At 43.6% G+C, this 18,018-nt stretch overlaps 1 protein-coding gene and 1 pseudogene across 2 annotated transcripts in view; one reads left to right on the top strand and one right to left on the bottom strand.

The window, feature by feature from the left end:
- Positions 1-18,018, top strand: part of GAB2 (GRB2 associated binding protein 2) — a 183,607-nt gene that overhangs the window by 87,718 nt on the left and 77,871 nt on the right. The window lies entirely within an intron of this gene.
- On the bottom strand, positions 6,229-7,087 carry LOC147342500 (uncharacterized; annotated as a pseudogene).

Genomic DNA, 18,018 nt, shown 5'->3' with positions numbered 1-18,018 from the left:
CCACCCACGGATTAAACCCGGGTCTCCCACATTGTAGGCAGATACTTTACAGTCTGAGCCTCCAGGGTTTTTAAAAGATCATGTGGCATAGTCTCTGCCTGCCATTGACTGCAGTCCACTTAAGAGAAGGTGAAATAGTTTTATATACACGTCACTCTTCTGTGTAATATGCAGTCCTTGCAGCAGTCAGTGAGTGCCAGGGAGAACTGGTCTTATCTCCGTTCACTGTTGGGATATTGCTGCTATTGTTGTTTAGTCCCTAAATCGTGTCTGAATTTTTTGCAACCCCATGGACTGTAGCCTGCAAGCTCTTCTGTCCATGGTATTTCTCAGGCAAGAATGCTGGAGTGGGTTGCCATTTCCTTTGCCAAAGGATCTTCCCAATCCAGGGATCGAACCTGTGTCTCCTGTGTCTCCTGCATTGGCAGACGGATTCTTTACCTCTGGAGCCACCAGCAAAGCTGAGGGATTTGGCTGAAGTCACACAGGCAGATGATTGAGGTGGGACTTGAACCTGGTTGACTGACCAGAAAAGATGCTTAACCACTTTAAGCAACTCGGTTCGTTCATCCACAAATTGAAGACAGTATCATGTACTTCCTAGGTGGTTGTGAGTATTGAAAATCAGACAGCGTCCATGAGTAAAGAGTTTAGCACAATACTGCACATCGTATAGGTGCTCAGATGCTGACTAGTATTATTTGTCTCTGTAGCTGGTGTTTTGCCCCTGCTGGAGCACACTGCGTTTATTACTTTGGAAAAGAGGTTTGCCAGTCCCATCACAGTGGTTTTGTCTTGGTTTGTTGGAACCATTAATAGCCACTCCTGTTCACGTGTGAGTCCTATGTAAAGTTCCTCATGTGATTCCTGTCTGACTCAGGCGCTCAGTGAATGATTCCTTTACTTCCCTCCTGGCTTTGTGCTTTTATGAGCGAATTACATGGGACTTGATACTTCTAAGTCCGGAGGCTAAGGAATAATCCAGTTTGGAATAGAACACAGACCCCCTTCATAATTTCCAGACTGTGAGTTCTTTTCAGTTACTCTGCACTCTTCCCGGCATTCCTTTCACATTTGTGTGTGTGTGTGTGTGTGTGTGTGTGTGTAGCAGTAGTAGTAAGTGAATTTAGGTTGGTAAGGTCACCGAGCATAGTAGAAGCTAATCTGTACCAGCATCTTATTTTCAGTTTGTAGAGGCCGCCAGGCCCTTCTGTGATAAACGGTGCTGTTTGAATTAAAATGCGACTAAGGGTCTCTTCAGTGTTTCTTGAATTAAGTTTATTATGTGTGCTAATTTGTACCTAGAGGCTTTTGTTGTTATTTGTTGTAGTGACTGTGGCAGTAATGAGCCTGCTCCCAGCATAGCTTGGCACGTGCCCCATAGTCAGTCTATTTGCATTTGGCAGGACTCCATGGTGTCCCCTGAACAAATGAATCAGCCTGTTTGGGGGATGGGGAATTGAACCATAGGGAGGCTGCTAGCGCTGCTTGTGAGCCCCAGTGATCCTGAGATGGGGGAATCCCAGACAGTTCTTGTTCTGTTCGTATCTGGATTATTCTTAGGCTCTGGAGTAACAAGCCCCTCGTAATTCACTGATAAAAGCACAAAGCCGGCAGGGTAGGAGTAGGGGAGGGATCGGTGCAGGAAAGGAGTGAGGAAGGGAATCATTCCCTGAGCACCTGAGTCACAGAGAAATCACATCAGGTGCTTTCCATAGGGTTCATGTATAAAGAAAGCAGGAGTGGCTATTAATATTCCCAACAATCCAGGATTCTGGTCTGGTCTCAGGACTGCTTTATTGTGGTGGGTAACACTTGGTTTATCCAGCAGCTGCATTGATCCAAACATTTGGAGAACTTAAAAAAAAAATCTTCAAAGTGATCCCAAAGCCGATACATTAATGCTTACACACACCTGATTCTCTTTACAACCTCGTGAGATAAATACTAAAACTCCATGAGATAAACAGAGCAGGTGATACTTCATGCATCTTTGAGAGGTCATGGCACGTTGCTGGGATTACACAATAAAAGATAGACTAAGAATTGAACCCAGTTTTTCTGACAGATCACCACTGAAAGTTTCTCTAATTATAAGGTTCAACATAGAGACATTCCTGGTGGTCCAGTGGTGAACACTCAGTGCTCCCAGCGCAGGGAGCCCGGCCGGTGTTCGATCCCTGGCCAGGGAACTAGAACCTGCATGCCACCATTAAGAGCCCGTGTGCTGCAAGTCAGGATCCTGCAGGCTGAACTAAAGGGCTCGGGTGCCACAGCGAAGATCCTGCACACGCAGGCAAGAGCCAGCACAGCCAAACAAGACAGATTTAACACGAAGCAGTATATTATTGCATGGCAGGTTTGGTCCCTGGGTCAGAATGATCCCCTGGAGAAGGAAATGGCAGCCCACTCTAGTATTCTTGCCTGGAGAATCCCCATGGACAGAGGAGTCTGCCAGGCTACAGTCCATGGGGTTGCAAAGAGTTGGACGTGACTGAGAGACTAAACCACCATGGAATGTCCTATTTTCAGTTCCAGTTTCTGCCACCCTCATTGAGAGTCTTACTACTTCAGATCTAAAAAAGTTGCAGGCATCTCTAGCTGAGATCTGAGTTTAAGAGAAGAAGCCTTGGTTAGCAAGAAGGGCCCAGAAGACAGAATCAGAAATCCTGGCTTTGACACATCATAGCTTTTTATCTATTCTTAAGTTTACTTAGCTGCTTTATACCCCAGTTTCTTCATCTTTTAAATGGGATCAGAAATAGTAACTACTCATAGGATGGTTATAAGGATGAAATATATATAATAAAGTGCATAGTTCAGTGCCTGACATAGAGTAAATGAATTTAGTTATTATTCTTAAGCTGAACACCCCACAGCTTAGATAAAGCAGAAAATAGTCTCCCTCTTGCCTTTCCCATGTTTTCTTTTCTTGTTTTTTGCACTCTAATCCTAGGTTTATTAAACACAGCCCTTTTATTCTACACAATAAAGTACAAACACAACACTATCTACAACGCTACAAAGTTGTAAAACTCAGAACAGAAAATTTGTAGTACTGACTCTACGAGAAGAGCCAAAAAAGCTGCCAGGGTAACCTGTAAGACCACCATGGATACCAGCACAACTGGGGATTCCGTGACAGCGGGGCAGAGCTGGCTGTCAACTCACTTACCATTTTCAGAGAGAGAAAGGGAGCCATGGGGTATGTGTGCATGCGTGCCACACGCATGAGTACATGTGAAAAGACACATGTAACTTGGGGGCACCCAAAAAAGATGTCCTTTTCATTATAGGGGACTGGAATGCAAAAGTAGGAAGTCAAGAAACACCTGGAATAACCGGCAAATTTGGCCTTGGAGTATGGAATGAAGCAGGGCAAAGACTAATAGAGTTTTGCCAAGAAAATGCACTGGTCATAGCAAACACCCTATTTCAACAATACAAGAGAAGACTCTACACATGGACATCACCAGAGGGTCAACACCGAAATCAGATAGATTATATTCTTTGCAACCAAAGATGGAGAAGCTCTATACAGTCAACAAAAACAAGACCGGGAACTGACTGTGGCTCAGATCATGAACTCCTTATTGCCAAATTCAGACTTAAATTGAAGAAAGTAAGGAAAACCACTAGACCATTCTGGTATGACCTAAATCAAATCCCTTATGATTATACAGTGGAAGTGAGAAATAGATTTAAGGGCCTAGATCTGATAGATAGAGTGCCCAATGAACTATGGAATGAGGTTTGTGACATTGTACAGGAGACAGGGATCAAGACCATCCCCATGGAAAAGAAATGCAAAAAAGCAAAATGGCTGTCTGAGGAGGCCTTACAAATAGTTGTGAAAAGAAGAGAAGCGAAAAGCAAAGGAGAAAAGGAAAGATATAAGCATCTCAATGCAGGTTCCAAAGAATAGCAAGAAGAGATAAGAAAGCCTTCCTCAGCAATCAATGCAAAGAAATAGATGAAAACAACAGAATGGGAAAGACTAGAGATCTCTTCAAGAAAATTAGAGATACCAAGGGAACATTTCATGCAAAGATGGGCTCGATAAAGGACAGAAATGGTATGGACCTAACAGAAGCAGAAGATATCAAGAAAAGGTGGCAAGAATACACAGAAGAACTGTACAAAAAAGATCTTCATGACCCAGATAATCACAATGGTGTGATCACTGACCTAGAGCCAGACATCCTGGAATGTGAAGTCAAGTGGGCCTTAGAAAGCATCACTACAAACAAAGCTAGTGGAGGTGATGGAATTCCAGTTGAGCTATTTCAAATCCTGAAAAATGATGCTGTGAAAGTGCTGCCCTCAATATGCCAGCAAATTTGGAAAACTCAGCAGTGGCCACAGGACTGGAAAAGGTCAGTTTTCATTCCAATCCCAAAGAAAGGCAATGCCAAAGAATGCTCAAACTACCACACAATTGCACTCATCTCACATGCTAGTAAAGTAATGCTCAAAATTCTCCAAGCCAGGCTTCAGCAATACGTGAACCATGAACTTCCAGATGTTCAAGTTGGTTTTAGAAAAGGCAGAGGAACCAGAGATCAAATTGCCAACATCCGCAGGATCATGGAGAAAGCAAGAGAGTTCCAGAAAAACATCTATTTCTGCTTTATTGACTATGCCAAAGCCTTTGAGTGTGTCGATCACAATAAACTGTGGAAAATTCTTCAAGAGATAGGAATACCAGACCACCTGACCTGCCTCTTGAGAAATCTGTATGCAGGTCAGAAAGCAACAGTTAGAACTGGACATGGAACAACAGACTGGTTCCAAATAGGAAAAGGAGTACGTCAAGGCTGTATATTGTCACCCTGCTTATTTAACTTACATGCAGAGTACATCATGAGAAACACTGGACTGGAAGAAACACAAGCTGGAATTAAGTTTGCCAGGAGAAATATCAGTAACCTCAGATATGCAGATGACCTGGCAGAAAGTGAAGAGGAACTCAAAAGCCTCTTGATGAAAGTGAAAGTGGAGAGTGAAAAAGTTGGCTTAAAGCTCAACATTCAGAAAATGAAGATCATGGCATCTGGTCCCATCACTTCATGGGAAATAGATGGGGAAACAGTGGAAACAGTGTCAGACTTTATTTTTTGGGGCTCCAAAATCACTGCAGATGGTGACTGCAGCCATGAAATTAAAAGATGCTTACTCCTTGGAAGGAAAGTTATGTCCAACCTAGATAGCATATTCAAAAGCAGAGACATTACTTTGCCAACAAAGGTCCGTCTAGTCAAGGCTATGGTTTTTCCTGTGGTCATGTATGGATGTGAGAGTTGGACTGTGAAGAAGGCTGAGTGCCAAAGAATTGATGCTTTTGAACTGTGGTGTTGGAGAAGACTCTTGAGAGTCCCTTGGACTGCAAGGAGATCCAACCAGTCCATTCTGAAGGAGATCAGCCCTGGGATTTCTTTGGAAGGAATGATGCTAAAGCTGAAACTCCAGTACTTTGGCCACCTCAAGCGAAGAGCTGACTCACTGCAAGAGACTGATGCTGGGAGGGATTGGGGGCAGGAGTAGAAGGGGACGACAGAGGATGAGATGGCTGGATGGCATCACTGACTCGATGGACGTGAGTCTGGGTGAACTCTGGGAGTTGATGATGGACAGGGAGGCCTGGCTGCGATTCATGGGGTCACAAAGAGTCGGACACGACTGAGGGACTGAACTGAACTGAGCTGAACAGTGGGTATGTGACCCTAGAGGTCAGGAGAGGACTTGAGCAGGGCCAGGCTAACGGGAAGGGCAGCTGCGTAAAATCACACTCTCTCCTGAGGGACCCTGCAGACCCGCAGGCTAGGGCCTGACCAGGCCACCAGATTGGCCCCAGGTCATCTGTGGGATGGAAAACGTGCTCCCAGGCTGGGGCTGAACCACAGCCTGCAGCCCTCTGCTCATCCCAGCTGGCTTTGCCACTAAGCTGAGTCTCAGGCACCAGAAGTGTGGGAGCTGGCCAGCCGGAAAACTGGGGGGTGTCTTAATAGGCAGGACCCCAAAGCAACAACCCTTCTGCAGCCGAAAGTCCACCGCCAGGGGAAACGTGTTGGTTGCTGCCCGCACCTTTGAAGCCTGCCAAAGTGAGGGATTTCTTTCCTACCGATCCTCCATTGGCTGGAAAACTGACAGAAGTGAGTTGGGTGAGACGTGAGTCACAGGGGCAGAGCTTCAGCAGCCCTGCTTGTCGGGGCGGAGTTGGAGCTGGAGTGGCTCGTGTTGTGGCATCTAGGTGGGCGCTAGGATCACCACACACAGGGACCTATGTGCCAGGACCATGACCTTCTCCTGCACCGTCAGGGTGACTTGCGCCACCTGGGAGGCGGTGGCGACATTCTCCTGGCAGGGTTGAATCACCCGGTGGGTGGCCGAGGCCAGGGGCCCAGCCCAGTGGTGACAGTGATCCTCCCAGCCACACATTTGTCCTCCATCCCTGTGCTTTAGTGCCTTCTGGGCTTCATCTGGATTCTCAAACCACGCACAGGCATAGCCTTTAGACAGATGAGGGTGCATCCTTTCTGGAGGCACGTCAATCATGTTTATTTTCCCAAAGCTGGAGAGGATCGCCCGACATGATCCTTGGGCACATTCCTGGTCAGCCTCCCAGTGTGCTCCTTGGTGGATATAAGGGAACGGCTCCCTTTTCCTGTCCCTTCCTTCTCTCTTTGGTGGTTTCAATTTGGAACAGGAATGCCTCCTGTTGTCCTGTCTACACCAGGAAGGAGTGCGACTCGGGGTGTCACAGAGCTGCTGGGGCTGGGGGGTGTGCTGGAACTTCCTGGGCGGCTCAGTACCGAAGAGGAGCTGGAGGAGAGCTGGTGCTGCCGCTACCACTGGCAGCGCTGTGGCTCTTGAGAGTTTTATCCCCACCACCATCCTTCTCGCTTGACTCTTTGGAGGCCCCTTTTTCTTTAGAGCGATCCTTGGACTTCTCATCAGAGCAGCCTTTGCGTTTGGTAGGAGGAGGAGGCCTAGTGCTCAACTTGTTATCCTTTTCTTTGACTCCTAGAGAGCTCATCTTTTTCACTCCTGAGAAATCCATCCTCCCTTCTGAGGTGTTCAAAGCAGCATCGGCATCCACACTTGCCTGAACTCACTTCTGGCTTGTTTCTGAGAAACGATCCCTCATCGACTGCAGTTTACCCCAGAGTGCAGCATCTTCCCGCCGCCTCAACCCTCTCCCTCTCCCCTCAGCCACATAGGCTGGCCTTTCTGTATTTTCTTACTAAAGAACTATAGGGAGATGATCTATCCTTTCCACTTTTCCTCCTCCTCCATTTCTTCCTCCTCCTCGGGACAGCCTGGCTCAGAGCTTACATTAAATACCAGGGGCATTCATTTGATTGTGGCATTCAGTGGGTTCAGGGCATCTTATTAATGCATAACCTTCTGCCTTGTAGACATGGAAAAAGAATTGTTTCGAAGCCTGGAGTTGGGAGGGAAGTCAGTATTCTTAGTCATTTGCAGCACAGCACAAAGCTGATTTCTGTGATTGAGCTATGGTAGGAACCTCTCTCAGGACCCACCATTCTCTGTCTGGTTACCACCTCCCTGGGTCCCATGCTCACTGACTCATTAGCAGTCGCTCCCCATTTCCTGGGAGCTTCCCAGGTGGTGCTAGATGGTAAAGAACCCGCCTGCCAATGCAGGAGGCATAAGAGATGTGGGTTTGATCCCTGGGTCAGAAAGATCCATTGGACGAAGGTATGGCAACCCACTCCAGTATTCTTGCCTGGAGAATCCTCATGGACAGAGGAGCCTGGCGGGCTACAGTCCATGGGGTTGCAAAGAGTTGGACATGACTGAAGTGACTTAGCATGCACCCCATTACCTGAGCCTCCCCGCCCCTCAACCCTCATGTGACTTGAAGAGAATAAAAACCTGTGTTGATTAAAACTGTCTCAGTAGAGCAACAATGACATTCAGTTGGTCTCAGCAACCCAGTCCTCAGCAGATCTTGTATCAGAACCTTAATCTGTCTCTCCACAAAGATGGGATCTCTGGAGAAGCTAAGAACCTTTTCTCAAGATGTAGAGGGGAACACCCCCAGTCTTCGTTCTACTTGAGAAGAGACTAAAGTCAACAGGGATCAAGGTGGCAGAGACAGGTGGATGTCAGGTTATAGTGGGTTTCAGCCAGTGGCAGTACCACACCCTTTGGGATGTAGAAATGTGTGTGTGTGTGAGGGCCATGGGACAGTCCTGCATAACAAAGACTTGTCCCTCCCCAAATTCCAACAGAGCGCCACCTCTCCTCTGAGAATCAGTTGGGGCAAAATTCCTATTATTAATATTTCTGCAAGTAGAAAAGCCAAAATGGAGAGTTATGATCTGTAGTTGGGAACCAGGCCCAGGCTCCAGAATGTGTGGTTTAAGAATAGCTTTACAGAACAGATTTAAATTGGCTCACAGGGAAAGGGAGAGTATTAATAGAAACCCAGATATTAATAGTGACAAGTCTAAGTTGGCCGAGAAGGCCCGTGGCTTAGGACGTGTAGCGTTCCACCACCACTTGTCTCGAGCCTTGTGCCATGTGTTACAGCTGCAGCTTCGTGTATGGAAAAGGGTGAAGTCTGTACATCCAGGACTACAGGTGCACGTGAGAATTGGTGGTGCTCACTAAGCATCCTTAGTGACCGGGTTGGAAAGTTAACATTTCAAAGTTAGGAGTTTATATATGGGTGCCGTACCTGACTTTTCTTAAGAGTGTGTGATTTCAGTGGCCACTTATGTCTCCTACATAGACATCAGGAGATCCTTTTTGACTTACTATGGTCTCTTGCATTGAATTATGGCCAAATGCAGGGATAATAAGCTCATGTTCCAAACAATTAGAAGATAAGGTTTATATTTGTACATAGCATTTAAAAACATAAACCTTGCCTTATTTTTTCTCTCCATAACCATGTTAAGTAGGTGGCTTTCGTTCTGTTTTACAGGTGGGAAAATTAAGGCTCGCAGAGGCTAGGTGACTCATTGGGGTCACATGACTAGTAAGTGATTCCAGGAATTTGAACCTACATCTTCAGATTCTAAATCCTGTTTAGTTTCCACTGTACCATGCATCTTTTCTCTACCTTCAAGAAGCTTACAAAATACTTCTGCATCTGAAGTAATAATGTTCGTGATGAAACTTGGAGCTATTATAAATAAAGACTGCTTACTCATAATCCTTTTAGAGAAATTTTCTGGTCTAATTTCACTCTGGGTTGATATTTTAGAAAGTGTATAGGTTTTTATTTGGTTGGGATTGATTTATTAAGATTAATGACTCATGTTATATCCAGGTTTATGGAAAGCTCATTTGAGTTTAGGATACAGTAGAAGTTGAAGGTTCTAACAAAAATAAAGTGCCAAATTTCTGTAGAGGTCAGGCATGGTGAATAGGTATAAGGTTTTTAATGTAGAAATATGCAGTCTAGATATTAAACTGCTGGACTTCTGTATTTTTAACTGCTACAGTGGAACATTATTTTCTCAGAAAAGGGTTAAGGTCAGAAATGGTTGGTTTCAATCACAGAGCTTTATTTAGAAAGGAACCAGGGTTGAGTCTGGGACATGCTTGAGGAACCTGAAAACTTTTGTCCTGAAGTCATGGAAGAGATTGAGACTCTGGGAGAGTCTAGGGCCCCAGAGGACCCTATATCACAGAGTCGGGTTGCCTCAAGATGGAAAATTATCTGAGAGCTGAATTTTCCACTCTGATATTTATTCAGCTGCATTGTTCACGCAGAGGCAGGAAGAGAGGATACCTAGAAATAAATGGAATAAGTGGTTTCTACCTCTTAAGATGAAAAGATCCTGGTTCTTCTATTTTCTGAAGTGGTCAATACACACTTCCACACCTAGAGACAGCTCTGAATCAGCTAAGTGACCAACAGTAGCTTGTAAAGTAATAAAGCTTCAGGGCACCAGAGCCCCAGTGTGTCACTGCCCCTTCCCTGTGAAATGCTCTGTACAACACTCAGGATTCATTCAACTCCATCTCTCCCATCTGATAACAGTCTCACATCTTAAAGTAAAGATAAGTTGTTGTAGACAACTTCTAGGAAATTTTTGCAAATTAAGAGATAGGATGTATATATTTATCAGGTCCCCACATATATCAAGGGCTTCCCTGGTGGCTCAGATGGTAAAGAATCTGCCCGCAATGCGGGAGACCTGGGTTTGATCCCTGGGTTGGGTTCGATGGAACCTGGGTTTGATCCCTCCTGGAGGAGGGAATGGCTATCCACGCAGTATTCTGGCCCAGAGAATCCTCATGGACAAAGGAGCCTGACAGGCTGCAGTTCACAGGGTCTCAGAGAGTCAGACTTGACTGCGTGACTTTCACTTTCACATATATAAAGTATAATTTAAAGATTTTAAATTTTGTGTTGTTTATACTTCAGGCAACTTGATAAAGAAAGGATATTTCTTCTCAGCAAACACTGCTCGAACAGCTATATATTCATGTGGAAAGACATGGACCATGACCCTTACCTCACTCTGACCCAAAATGGATCATAGACCTAAACATAAAAACGAAAATTATAAAACTTCTACAAGAAAACAAAGCAGAAAATCTTTCTGACTTTGAGTTAGGACTTTCTTAGGTAAGAAATACAAGACACAAAAAAGCCTCAGCTACTTAAAAAATGATAAATTGGACAAAATTAAGGACATTCACTCTTTAAATGACACTATTTAAAAATAAAAAATAAAAATCAAGTCATAAACTGGGAGAAAATATTCTCAATACATATATCTGACAAAGGACCATAACCAAAATATATGTAAAGAACTCTTAAAACTCAGTAATAAAAAGTGAATTTAAAAATGGGCCAAAGATTTGAACAGACATCACAAAAGAAGATAAACAACCAATAAGTGAGATTGCTCAGTTGTGTTCGACTCTTTGCGACTCCATGGACTGTAGCCTACCAGTCCAAGGGATTTTCCAGGCAAGAATACTGGAGTGGGTTGCCATTTCCTTCCCCAAAACAACCAATAAGCACATGGAAAATGCTCAGCATCATTAGTCGTCAGGGAAATGCAAATTAAAACCACAACAAGATACCACTACCTACCCACTAGATTGGCTCTGAAGTGTTGTGGAAAACTAGAATGCTCACAGATTGCTAGTGTGAACTGAAAAATGGACAACCACTTTGTAAGACGGTTTGGCATTTTCTTATAAAATCAAGTGTATACTTACCATGTGACCCAGCCATTCCACTTATAGGTATTTACCTAAGAGAATTGACATTTTCACAAAAAGGCTTACACGTGATTATTCCTGGCTGCTTTATTCACGGTGGCCCCAAACTGGAATGTAACTGTCCATTAACAGGTGAATGGATAACAAATATGGTAACTCCTTAAGATGTGATACTATCAGCGGTTAAAATCAGCAATTACTGATTCATGAAACAGTCTAGATGAGTCATAAAACTTTATGTTGTGCATAAGAAGACAGGCACAAAAGAATATTTACTGTATGTTCCCGTTACTGTGATGCTCTAGAGAAGACAGATCCTTGGGATGATGGAAGTGTTCTCTCTTGTGATGGTAGTTATGTGGTGTTTACATTCATCACAACCCATCGGCCTGAACTCTTAAAATTGGTGAATTTTATTGCATATAAATTATATACCTCTGTACTATCAATTTAAAACAAGGGGGGAAACAAAAAGAAATGTTAGCTCCAGAGGTCATTCTTCTAATGGTGTATACTGACTTATAAATTAAACGAAAGCCTTTCCAATAAATCACATGGAAGCCATAGAGGAGTCTCTGTGTGGGAATGTATTTTCAGATATACATAGTTCAGGCAGCTGGACTGATGTAAATGAGGGCTCTCAGGGGGCAGACAGGGCATTTACTTGAACACCTGGGTTAATCTTTGAAATTGGGTTCAGTCTCTCCTTCCATCCTTTGAATTACTTCCCTGCTTTTATACTGAGTGCTGTGATTAGGAAACAGAAGCCAGGCTCCAGAAGGGCCCCACGCCTGGTTCATCTTGTACCTTAAGAGTAGCTTTTCCATATTTGCTTATAACCAGCCAGTTCCAGAAAGCACTGGATCTTACGCTCTTATTCTTGTATATCCACAGTCCGAATACCTCAGGGAGAGTCACTCTGGTACAAGTAGGAAGCCCTACTTGACGTTTCCAACCCTTTCTCTTTTCCTGGGGTCCTAAAATGTCAGAGACTAGAGGGAAGTTGAGATCCAGAAAGTCACGCTTGTGCTTTATTAATGGGAAAACCATGACTCAGAGCATAGAAGTGTTCTCTCCATGCCCAGCCAACTGACCAGAGACAGAGTTAAAAGTATAACCCAGAGCTGCATGATCCGCTTCTTTCTGCAGAGCAGCTCACTAAATTATGACGACATTTAATCAACTGTCGTGAGCAGTGTAGTGCAGTGCTTCTCACACTGGGCTCCTTGGGCCAGTCGTGTGGAGTTTGTGTCCCTGAACCGCACTCTAGACCTACCGAGTCTGAATCTCTGTTGAAACTAGGACCTGGGAACATCTACCTATGAACAGGTGTCTCAGTGATCCTGACACACGGAGTTTTAAATACCACTGTTGCTTAAGAAAGCGCGAAACCAGGTCTTTAGGGAAGCAGAAACCTGTGAAGCTGTCTTCTCTCTCTTACTTGGAGTAGGGGAGATGCATGAGAGAAGCCTTTGTCCTAGAGGAAAGGAAACAGTTTAATTATATTTGTGGGCCTTATTTGTCTACCCTTTCCCCGTCTTTGCCCTCGTTTGCCCTGGCAACTTTCGCTTAATTCAAAGCATTGAATACAACTCAGGTCAGAACATTGAAGGACATGAAAGGGAAACCCTTCAATGAAATGACCTTTGTTCCTCCAAAACGCAAAGGGTTGGCAATGATTCATTTGCCGTTTTCTCAATGGGAGAGGTAATTTCACTAATGGATTCCCTGAGTCCTCTGCAAAAAGACTGACCTGGTCTTTGGGGAATCAATCTCATAGAATTCAGTCAATGTAATCACTGGTACAAGGCTCTTTGGTTTCCCAGATTGTGACCCTCTCCCTCTCACACATGTCAAATTCATTTTACTCCTTTGTTAGAATGCACTGTGAGAGGGCAGAGAATCTTGGCTGTGGCTCCCTTCTCCCCCATAAGTCATAACAGAAAACCTGCTTGCTCAAGCTGGAAGTCTTAGAGACTTGCTTTGTTCTTCCTTCTCCCATATCCCCCATATTCAGTCCATCACCAGAGTCAGCCATTGCAGCTTCTGAAATATATCCTGAAAGTATATATCCTTTGCCACTGTCCTGATCCGGACGCCAGTTGTCTGTCTGAGCTCCCTGCTCATGCTCTTTCCACCCTGCCCTTCACTTGCTACAAGCCAGAATGATCTTTAAGAAACGTAAAATACAAAAAAAATGAAAATCCACCCAGTGGTCTCATGTCTGTTTATTTAAAAATACAGAAGTATATGGATTAGGGTGTGAAAGTTCCCTTAGTCTCTTTATTACCCATTCTCCTCCCCAAGAACCCATTGGTAACAGTTTGGAATGCTTTTCTGAGCATTTGTAAGACACTGTGAGTGTGCAGGTATATACTATATATGTAAACCATATGTACACACATATATGTGGTGGTGTGCACATATATGAATCCATAAACATACAGGGTTTTTGCTATAAGTCGGATCATACCACATTGTTCTTGATTCTTCAATTCTAATGTTTACTTAATTAAGTTTACTTAATATACCCCTATTGAGGGATCTTGCTGTATTGTTTTTAAGTCGTTTTTTTTTTTTCTTTATATATTTATTTATTTGACTGCACTGGGTCTTGGCTGGGGTCTTAGTTGTGGCACATGGATCTTTACTTGCAGCATGTGAACTCCTAGCCGCAGCACGTGGGATCTAGTTCCCTGACCAGGGATCAAACCCAGGCCCCCTGCATTGGGAGCACAGAGTCTTGGCCAGACCACCAGGAAAAGTTCCAGTCTTGTTCTATTTAAGATAATAGCTGCACTTCATAAAGTGACCTCCAGAGCTTCATCATGCTCTGCCCGTGCGCCTTCCTTCTGATGGTCTCCACTGCCGTCTCTCTGCTCCGTGGCCTACGGCCAGGTCCTCCCATGAGCCAGCTTTCCTTTCTCCTCAGGGCTTTTGCACATGTTGTTCCCTCTGCCTGGGCTGCTCCGTTAGGTACACGACAGTGATTCCAGCACGATGGACTGGATCCTTGAAAACACACACATTCTCTGGCACCATGCATTACTTATGCAATGAATAAATGTTTTGCATGTTTGTATTTTTAAAAAATATGTAGATACCATGGTTAGTAAAATAATTGAGTTAATGAATTCCTAGTGGCTTTTATTAATAAATACTAAAGTGTATATTGGGGTTTCTCTGTGGCTTAGTAGTAAAGAATCCACCTGCCAATGCAGGAGACGCAAGAGATGTGGGTTCGGTCACTGGGTCGGGAAGATCCCCTGGAGTAGGAAATGGCAACCCACTCCAATCTTCCCTGGAAAATTCTATGGACAGAAGAGCCTAGCAAGCTAGAGTCCATAGGGTTGCAAAGAGTTGGACGTGACTGAGTATGCACACAAAATGTATATTGTTATTCTATGGGGGAATTCTCAATTTTTTTAAGGTTCTTTTTTTTTTGATATGGACCATTTTAAAAATCTTTTTTGAATTTGTTACAGTATTTCTTCTGTTTTATGTTTTGGTTTTTTGGCTGGGAGGCACTTGGGGTCTTAGTTCCCCAGCCAGGGATCGAACCTGCACCCCTGCACTGGAAGGCGGAGTCCCGACCCCTGGACCTGGGGAGGCCCCTCAAATTTTTAATTTTGTATCAAATTTTACATTGAAAATGATTGGCCTACAGGAAATATGTAAAACCCAGCATGTGAAACCCTACTTAAAGCAGCCACAAATCACTCTTCTAGCCTTCCTTTCAGTGGTCACCTTTCCATGCTATTTTTTATCCTTCATCCTTCAGCTTCAAAGACATAACTTTAATGCCTTTTCCTCTTAATGCCATTTTTATTCACTATTTTGTTTGATGATTTTACTATTTAAAATGCCCTCTCAAGACTGGGAGTGGCTTACACACACACATACTATGTATACACTATGGATACACACTATATGTATGCACACTACTATGAATAAAATAGATAACTAATGAGAACCTACCATATAGCATAGAGAACTCTACTCAGTGCTCCGTGGTGACCTAAATGGGAAGGAAATCCAAGGAAAATGGAATATATATATATATATATGTGTGTGACTGATTCACTTAGCTTTACAGCAGAAGCTAACAAAACATTGTGAAGCAACTATACTCAAATGTTAAAAAAGAAATGGGAGCTACTTAGCAAAAAAAAAAAAAAAAAATGATTAATTAAACCAAAATAAAATGCCTCCCAAACAGAGTGCTGAACTATTCTCCAGAGTCCTAAGCACAAGAAGATCATCATGTGCCTTATGGAGAAAACACATATTAGATACTCATCAGACTTGAGCTGGAGCCCTGTTAGCCATGAGTTCAATACTAACGAATGAGCGGTATATGTTAAATAAGGTGTCTTTATACAGAAACAAACATAAAACAAGATTATGTATGGATTATGTAAAGATAATGTGACCAGAGGCTTGCAGGAACCTAACCGTTGAATTTCCTCGAGGAGAAATGATTCAGTATTTGCTAATTCAGTGTCTGTGGTGACTTTATAGACCATAACTATGGTGAATAATGAAAGTTAACTGTACTTGTAGTATTCTCTTTCCCTGGAAAGTTCCTCCTCCAGTATTTTTTCTTACTGGAGAAAGTTAGCAAAACTCCTCTCATCCTTTGAAACCCAATCCAAGTGTCACCTGTGCCCTGCAACATTCCGTGACCCCTCCACGCAGAGAGCGCTCTGTTCATGCCTCTGTCGGAGCCCTGACCTCAGCCTCTGAGTGCCCCGTGCACTGTACCTGCCTGTCCTTTCCACAGGTCATGAGACCTTAAAGGAGCTAGCTGGCGCTAGTAAGCACTAACATTTATCAACATTTAATGAATGCTGATTGAATGATTGGAAGGAAAAGGGGAGTAAATACTAGTGGAAAAGAAATTGAAAGCGAAGGAAGTAGAAAATAGATTGAATAATGAATTTGACAAGAGCATGTGGAAAGGACCCCTGAGTTGTCATTTTGATAACAAACTGGTCCTGGGTCCCAGAATAGTTCACATACTTAAAACCTGTGTTGATTAGCTAGTGCCCTAAATTGCCTGAAGTGAAAAGAGAGTTTGTGGAGACACCTAAGCCAAGAAGGGAAACCTGGCTTCCGAATCATCTTGATTTAGGACTCACATTTAACGCAGGTCCATTTCACTCTGCTCTCTGTGTCTTGGTTGTTCTTAGACTCCAAAGGGTGGTCACTGCAACTTCAGGCTCCTGTCATCCCAACCTTCTCACTCTGAATAACACAAACAAAAGCCCTAGAGCTGAATCTTAATGTCAGATCTTTATGGCTCTTCTGTCCACAGGATTCTCCAGGCAAGAATACTGGAGTAGGTTGCCATTTCCTTCTCTAGGTTAGAATCCTAGAGCATACCATAGAACTGAGAGGTTTTGTTTGTTTTCACCAAAAGAGGGGGCAAATAGACACTTTCCCTTTTTTTTTTCCTTTGGTGTATCTTTCATTGGAGAGTTATATAGTGGATAACATCTATCAAGCACTGTGCTAAATTTTGGAGATAAAAAAGCCCCTGACCTCGGAATGGACCCATCTTACGGTAAGGTAAAGTTCATTCTGTGCCAAAGAAGCAAAGAAGGTTCATTAGAGTCAGAAACATTGTTACTCAGATGAATGCTGCTGCTGCTGCTGCTAAGTCGCTTCAGTCGTGTCTGACTCTGTGCAGCCCCATAGACGGCAGCCACCAGGCTCCTCTGTCCGAGTCGGGAGCATATAACTGTGATCTCAGGCATTTGGATTTGAGGACTGGAAATAACTTTGGACTAAGAGCTGAGAGCTAGATTCTTTCTAATCCCTCTATAGCCATCACCTACTGACTGTGAACTTAACCTTTCATAAACTCTGTGGCCAGTGTTTCTCAAAATGTAGTCAGCACTTCATCTGCATTAGCTTCTTCTTCTCTTTCTGGACCTAAGTCCTGACTCACTGAACCAGAAGATTGGGGCTGTTATCTCTGCAAATGGTTTAAATTCGATGAAGTTCTTTTTCCTCACCTGTAAAAAAGGATTTGCCTTGTAGCACACGCTTGAGGATTAAATGTGATAATAGATAGAAAGCACCTGGAATGTAGCAGGAGCTCAGGCAAGTGCCTTTTTTCCCCTTCCGAGTGTAAAGTCACCATGGTCCAAAGTAGCTGAAGGATACCTAGAGGAAGGATAGCATGAAGCTTCTTTCTCAGGAAGTGTTCCTCTAGAAATGTGTGACTGTTAGGGAACCCGCTGGACTCTTACTGTTTGCTCTTAACTGTTATGGGGCATAAGTGTGATCTGCTGTGTGTTGGGATATAGTTGTGTATCATGTACTCACAGGTCAGATCAAATTCTTCTCTCTTTGTGACGTTTGAGCTGGCACTCAAATCATATCACCACTTGGGAGTTTTCACCAGGGGAGAGGTAAGTGTGAGTATGACTGTGTGCATGTGTTATAGGTGGGGTTGTTTGTTTTTTTTTTTAATGTGTTTAAAGCAAAGAGCTTTTTGAAGATGTATTATTTTTCAATGTCCCTGACTAGTAAGTTCATTTTATTGACATCAGCCAGTAACCTCAGTTAGATTCTAATTAATTAACTATAATTCTCACTTAACAGGGTTCTCCTGGTTTGTTGGCAGTTTTTGACTTTACCCTCATCAGAAAGAGGGAAGTTGAAAGGACACGCCCATTTCCAGGAGTTACACAAAACCCTCTTCCAAGAAATGCCTTGACCCTTCTACAACTTTAGCCACAAGACATGTAAGATTTGGTATCTGGAAAGATGGTTTGAGGCTCTGAGAAGTCC

Source organism: Bos grunniens, chromosome 29, assembly GCF_055505025.1.
Source record: "Bos grunniens cultivar Pamir isolate PY7600 chromosome 29, Bosgru_T2T1.0, whole genome shotgun sequence".
NCBI lineage: Eukaryota > Metazoa > Chordata > Mammalia > Artiodactyla > Bovidae > Bos > Bos grunniens.
The sequence above is the reverse complement of the archived record's forward strand: the minus strand, read 5'-3'. Positions and strand labels throughout refer to the sequence as shown.